We start from the raw sequence: 7,435 nt of genomic DNA on the forward strand, positions 1-7,435 counted from the left end.
ACACCAGATATCCGGATGCTTCAGTATCCGGACGATTTTTCATCGGAACGGAATTTTTTAATGTTATTTTGTCTTGTTTAACCGGTGATTCAGGTATCCGGATGCTTCACATATCCAGAAAAATTGACTGGGAACCAAAGCGTCCGGATAAATGAGGCTCCACTGTATAATTGTAGCTCATTTTCATGCCTTTTAGGATTCCTGTGGAAAGTTCACAATAAAAAAAATGTGCTTTTAAAAATTTAACATCTTTTGGTGTGACATTTTAAATTCATAATCATACATGTAACAGTTAAAAGAAGCGGGGAGGGGGGGGGGGGGAGGGATTACTTTCAACAAGGACGGCCACTACCAACAACCAAGCCCTGAAACCCATATCCCGAAGGCAAATAAGTTGAGGTGTCAAGCAAGAAACATTTTTTTTCTGCTCTTGCCTCATGTATTTAACCGTTTTTTTTTCTAAATATATACTAGGCCTACACATCATATCGGCAAAAATATTTAGGAGCCCCTCTTTTTATTCCATGAAAAGGGGAAAACTTAATTAAATTCTAATATTTGATCTCATAATCACATTTAATCATAGTGAATGTAAACAGTTAATATTTCCCATCCTGCGTCGCTCTGTAGGCGCTTTATTTCATTGGTCAATTTCCCGAGGCGCCATTTTTCAGTCTAGACGAACTCCAAAAACGGCGTTAACGGAAGTGAGAATTTCAGTCCAGAAAAGACTCCAAAAAACGAGTCCAACGCATGCGCAGTTATATAAAAAACGGTGAAAAATCGTGAAAAGTGGGCTCTTATAAAAAGTGTTTTTGCAAAAAATTGGCTTACCTTACAATAATGTAAGTTCTCAGAAATGATTAATAATAAATGGTTTTAGAGAACGTATTTGTTAGAATTTTGATTTCATGTGCAAATAGTTTTTAATTTCAAGTCAAAGTTGACCAACTTCGAGGTTCAGCCAGACATCGTACAAGTAGGATACAAAATACAAATTAAACGGTCGTAATCTTATGAAAACATCTCTGTGGTTGATAATTTGTTTGTAGTGACTAAGTTAGTCATTTTAGAACTTCTTTTACTGATTTTAGGAGTTTATTTTGTAAGCAAGGAACGCTGGCGAATTTTCAGTTCGAATTTCCTCTGTTTTTCATGTCTATCGTGTACGAGTGAATTTCAGCATGTTTAGATCAGCAATGAGCAACTGCATTGTAAATACATCTTACCAATAATAAACATGATTACATGTAAAAAAGTACTGAATTGATGGGTTTAATCATAAATAAGAGTCGATCAGGTGACAGTTACATGAGAATCCATTCAGTTTCCACATTTCATCCGAGGCTTTTTTGAAGAAAGTTCACGTTTTAAGTTAGATCAAATACAAAGAAAAATAAACGCTTGGGAATTAAATATATATAATAAAAGGGAAGAATATGTAAAATTGAACAATGTAATATATATGTTGTAACTGTTAAACATTGACCGAATTTTTTTTACCTATTTGTAATATTATTTCGTCATATAATCCTGAATATTGAGAGCGTTAGTTATCACTATCGCTATATACCTAATGTTTTCACATATGAATAGTTATAATCATGAAAACATTTTTAGAATTATAATTTATGATTTATGAGTTTAAGAACTTAAAAAAATCATTCTTTTAAAATTACGGTTAAAAAGTCTTCTCAAATCGAACCTGTTAATATCTCTTCTCCGCCGCCAATATTGTGCGTTTTTCATAAAAAAAAAACGATATATAAGTGTTTTAGAAGTAAAATTTTAGCATCTTTATAGTAGGAATGGCATAAAATTTAAATAAAGGGGACAATAAAGTTAGAAAATTATTTCTTACCGACTTTATTGAATCCCGGTGTCGTTCATATATCCCAAATCACTATTATGCAAGAATACAGAGTGATAAATAAGTCAATAATCACTTAATAATTTAATGGGTACAATTATTTATTCAACTAAAATTGAAATCCAGTAAAAATTCACTAAATACAGCCATTATTCAGTCGTATTTGTGGAGAAAGCGAACGACAATCCATCGTTTGTTTACATCGGAAGCCATTTTGCCGCAATGCATGACGGAGCCAAAGACTTCTTTTTTGGAGTTCACGCCGTTTTTGGAGTTCGTCTAGACTGTTTTTGGAGGATCGAGAAGGACGAAGAAGAAGGTGTAAGCAGCTAGTAAATGTGAAAAGTTAAGATGGTTTCACCACCCAGTGTCTTTAAGACTGTGATAAATGCAATGGCCAACGATGAAGGATTAGTGTACGAATATTTTTGTTAACTTTTTACGGTAAATAGTTGTAATATTTGGCAACAACAAATCTTCACTATCGGAGGCAACTTTTGTTCTGACGCCATTTTGAAAAGTTGGATACCTAAGTTTTAAATTGTTAAGTGTATATATTGCAGAGAGAAAGAGAGAGAGAGAGAGAAATTTAAGACAGTGATACAGCATAACTTAGATTATGGAGGCCCCAAAGGCACCGTGCATGTGCATGCTGTATGTTGTAAAATGGCAACGTTTCGCCTTTTATCATGTTTATTAAAACGTATGCTCCATATGTATGTTCTCTCTCTATATATAAATGAATACTTTTCGGAATTAAAAAAAAATATTTTTAACCCCGCTCAAATTATCCGGATGATAATAGTTACACCGAGCATGGTTTCGTAGTTAAATTCAGACTGTAGAACATCCGGTTTGAATACATGTGTTTTCTGACTTTTCGGATAGCCAACTCTTGTTTTTTTGGAACTTACGACTTATGGCAAGGTATAAATTAAATATTTTTGGTTCAAAACTTTGATAAAAGCATCGATATTTTTACAAAAAGTGTCTTCAATCTCAGCTTATCCGATTATTCATGAATGATATCCTCATCAGAACAGTTGGAATAGATTGTAGTCAATACTGTAGCACAACCCTTAATCATATGCATGACGATGATATGGAGGAAAAATATACATAAAAAGTGAATGTAGGTGAAAGCCTGTCCACTTTTCTGAAGAGATTAGGTTTGTTTTATTGTTTATTGAAATAGTTTACTGCTCAAAAGATTTTTTTTTGTAATGTCTAACCTGTTGAGATGAAGATGTAAAAAAAAGAAAAGCCTGATAGTGAATTAATATTGATAGTATGTCAAGAAATGCAAATGAATCATCAGCTTGAATTATGAGTTTTTTCTGATTTTCACAATTATTGACCTGAGTAGGTCAGTGTATAGCAAATAATAGATACTCTTTTCCATATCACATCCTAGCCCGAGACACCAATATCAGCCAGAGGGACAGAGGCCCTAGGGCTGATATTGGTGGAAGGTCTGATACAGGATGTGATGTGGAAAAGGGTATGTTTCATTATGTTTATTACAAACTTGGTAATGAAATACAGAACACTTCAAGTTAAGAAGATCAAGAAAATAAGTAAATAATCATGCACAATAAAACTACTTACATACATGTACACGGTATTGTCTTACTGAACAGATTTAGCTGTCATTAGGTCAAAATTGCAAATAATAACATGCTTCTTATATCTGTATATGCAGGTAACTCTTGATGGCTTGAACTTCGATTTCTCGGAAGTTCTTGATCGCTTGAAGTGAGTCTCCAGTCCCGATTTTTTCCACTATATAACTAAGCAGATTTGCTCTTGATTTCTCGAACTCCTGATCTCTCGAAACCCTTGATCCCTGTGAATTTTACCCTTGATACCTTGAAGTGGCTGTGTGTATACCAAGTTATAATGTTCAAACTCTTGCCATAACTGTATATCTGTGTGTCTGTCGGAGTGTCTGTCGTCAACTTAAACCTTCACCATAACTTTAGAACTATACAAGATAGTGGCTTCATATTTAGTATGCATACTCCACTAATGAAGTGCTTTCAAATGGCAGCAAGGACAATGATTATGTGATCTTGACTGTGACCTGTATGCTAAAAAAAATTGCATTTTCGAACTTTGTTGCTGCGTTTCACAAGCGCATCTTGGTTTTAGCTCTACTGGTCAGAGACCATAATAGCTTATGCAATAGAAATGCGTCCGTCCATCTGTCTAGCTGTTTTTCTGTCAGCAAAAAGTACTCCTCCTTAAATTTGAGTTATTTCAATATAACTTGGCACACAAGTAGACTGTACTAAGATACATAATTCTGTGCATCAGTTTTTGATAAGTACAAACCAGTAGAGCTACAGTCTCGACAGAGACTTCTGGTTATTTTTTCTTCCATCCCGGTTGTTGCTAATGCTATTACATAATTAGTTTAAATTAGAATGCAATAGTACCTGGACATAATTTATCATTTCAGAGAGAAGAAAACTGTGTGACTTTAAAAGAAAACTAGTGAGATAAAATCATAGAAAATGTATGATGATTCAGGATGTGGTCATTTGGTTAGTGGTAATTCATTCATGATTAGTATGTATATGACAATTGCCTGAAAAAAAAAGATTCTAAATTTTATTTAAATATTGAACTGTGGTATATCAGCTGTGAGCTACAAGAAGTTTTATGTAAAAGCTAGGGCTGAAACAATTTGCTCCCTCCATGTTATGTGTGTATTGCTATGATTGACATACAATCAGTTCTCTAATACATACACTTCAATAAAACTTTGTCGTCTTGGACCTGAATTGAACAGGAAAAAACTCTGAGATCTCTCCAAAAATTTGAATGAAAAAAAGGAAATGCTTATTAACTGATTTCTTGCTGGTCAGTGTTTTGATTACTTAAAGGAAGCTCTAAAAACTGCACACTAAAGAGTTCTACTTTAATATCAGGTAGTTTTATGAAGTTAGAGTGATCTGCCCATAGATTAAGATTATGAAAAATGTTATTTTACAGTCAGTTAGATTATTTTTAATAGATTAAATTATTTTTAGCATTATTTAAAATAAAAAAAATAGGAAATTAATTATTTTCATAAATTTTTCCAATGTAGGTAAACAGAAATGATTTCTGCTTACAGATAGTCCATTGTCTTTGAAAATTTCTTGGGGAAATGAGGCACATACCATATGTTCTAAATGAATAAAAAAGGCTCATTAGGCCAAAAAAAATTAATCAATAGTTTCTCAGGCACGGCCGCATCAGTTCAAAAACGGCCGCATTGATCAATTTTATTGACATATGGAAAAGGGAAATAACCCAATTTTCTATTTTTCCAAGTTGAAAAAAAAATCGAGTTATTGCCCTTTTCATAAATGCTAAGATAGACATTTTTATTAGAAAAACAATATCTTTCTTCTAAATCTACAGTATTTTATAAGTCAGCTTTGAAATAAATGTTTGGAATAACACTATTTAAATTTGAATACATGTTATAACTAATTTCAGAGAACAAAACTTAAGAATTAGTAGATATCATCATTTTATTGAACAAATGACTTTAAAAAAAGGTGTAGACTACATCCTGCTTCAAAAAAAAAAAAAGCCTGCCTGCCGCATTGATTTTAGATTTTTTTGGCCTGAGAAACAATTTATTAATTTTTTTTGGCCTTATGCACATATTTATATGAAATATGATAGATTTTTTTCTCTTAAAGGAATAATTTCTGCAAGTCACTAAGTTTTTAGAGTTTCCTTTATTTTATAGATATTCAATGAAATTATTTGAAGTATTAAATTTTGGTAAATTTTATGATACTAAAAGCTAGGTTATATGGATGAAAAAACAGCATGCGTGTATGACAATAGGGCTTAAATTTTTAATGTCTCTTAATTTTTCAGTGACATTAAAACAGGAATTGTCATCACCAATAGACGAATTTCACATTCCTAAGAGTTTTCTCCAATTGTCGGTGTATCGCTCATTTTTCCCACTTTGTCCTTTTTAAGTTACTTGTTAATATTTTCAATCTTCAAAAATATTGGACAATTACGATCTGTATCTGTATTGCCAGAGTATGGGGGCAACATGAAAATCATAATGAATATGTTCATACAGATTTTATTTCTAAGATATTGTCCCTCAAAGTTGGTACGGTTAAAGAGGGAAAACAGCGTCTTAAGCCGGTTGACCCCAGATCGACCCTGCGAAGGGGAATAACTTTTGTAAATGTGAAAGTCCTTTATGGTATATCATATAGATCTAAAACTGACTGAATTTTGATCAGCCAATTCATGAACATGATGAATGGATGTAAATAATGTTGGTCAATATATGTAAAAAAAAAAAAATTAAATTACTTGTTTATATATATTACATTTGTGGTATCTCTCCCATTGAAGTTTATAAACTTGTTATTTATTTCTAAAATAAACTGAGCGTACATGCAATACCGGTATAGAATTACTCATAAGATACATGTATACTTAAACCATGATAAAATCATATGTGCCCAATGCAGCATATGATAAATCATTAACATACAAGTACATGTGTATATATACTGTAATACATATATATTGCATTATTTTTAGGTCCTGTTCTGTGGATGCCCTAAGACAGTGTCTACCCATCACTCCATCTGAAATCACTTGTTCTTCGCATATTTCTCTCTCAAACTTTAACTACAGAGACTGAGAGCCTGTGGATAGAGGATGAAGAGTGACCTTGGACTAATTTTCTAGGTCAAAGGTTAGTATCAAAATCTACTGTATATCTTTATTTAAAATCTGGTGTAATCTAGCTTTTGTGCAATGGGATGGAGGGTCTGCAATGATCTTCAACCAATTTCTAGGTCGAATATCAAAATTTAAAAAAAAAATCTCCCCCTAATATTTTTGTTATTATAAAGGGTATGTTTTCTCTCAAACTAATCAAACTTAAAGCAGGGTTCTTAGTATGAGATACATGGAGTAATATATTCTCAATGACATAATAAGGCTGAAAACATTATTTATATTATGTTATTTTTTCATAAAGCATTAAATATTAAAGAGATACATTACCGGTAAATGCTGAAATCATTGTCATGGAAAGTAATTATTGATATTGGTATATTAAAGGACATTGACTGATCTCTCAGATTTCTAAGTTATATTCAAGCATTATAATTCTGACATCATATAATAATTTTGTATGAATATTGCAGATAATAGGTGATGTGAAGAAAACCAGGAAACTGATGTTGAAAGAAGTACTTAATGACCCTTATGAATGGACTTAAATGTGAAAGACTGTTCCATTGTTTATCTAAGATATATGAATTTATTTAATATTTTGATATCATTGAAAAATTCAGTTACAGTTTTTGTACATCAAATGAATTTATTAAACATATAAAATGGTAATGCTTTTTTCTTTTACATGTAATAAATTTTTTTGATAGATTTTTAAAAGAATACCCATTATTTCACATTGCTTCCTTTAGAAAAGTTAGGGAATCTTGAAGTTTCCCAGTAATTTCCACCAGGAATGGGACTCTAGATAATTCCACCAAGTTTCCGCCACACAGAAAGTGCTACAAA

General features: G+C 32.1%; 1 long non-coding RNA gene across 1 annotated transcript; it reads left to right on the forward strand.

Annotated features, from left to right (window-relative positions):
• The first annotated feature begins 2,011 nt into the window (after positions 1-2,011).
• Positions 2,012-5,855, forward strand: LOC134279743 (uncharacterized). Its single transcript, XR_009994747.1, has 3 exons — positions 2,012-2,797; positions 4,332-4,416; positions 5,753-5,855. It is a non-coding gene; the product is annotated as an uncharacterized LOC134279743 (long non-coding RNA).
• Positions 5,856-7,435: the final 1,580 nt, after the last annotated feature.

This window comes from Saccostrea cucullata, unplaced genomic scaffold (genome assembly GCF_032062105.1).
Source record: "Saccostrea cucullata isolate Sc308-1 unplaced genomic scaffold, CSIRO_AGI_Scuc_v1 ctg6151, whole genome shotgun sequence".
Lineage (NCBI taxonomy): Eukaryota > Metazoa > Mollusca > Bivalvia > Ostreida > Ostreidae > Saccostrea > Saccostrea cuccullata.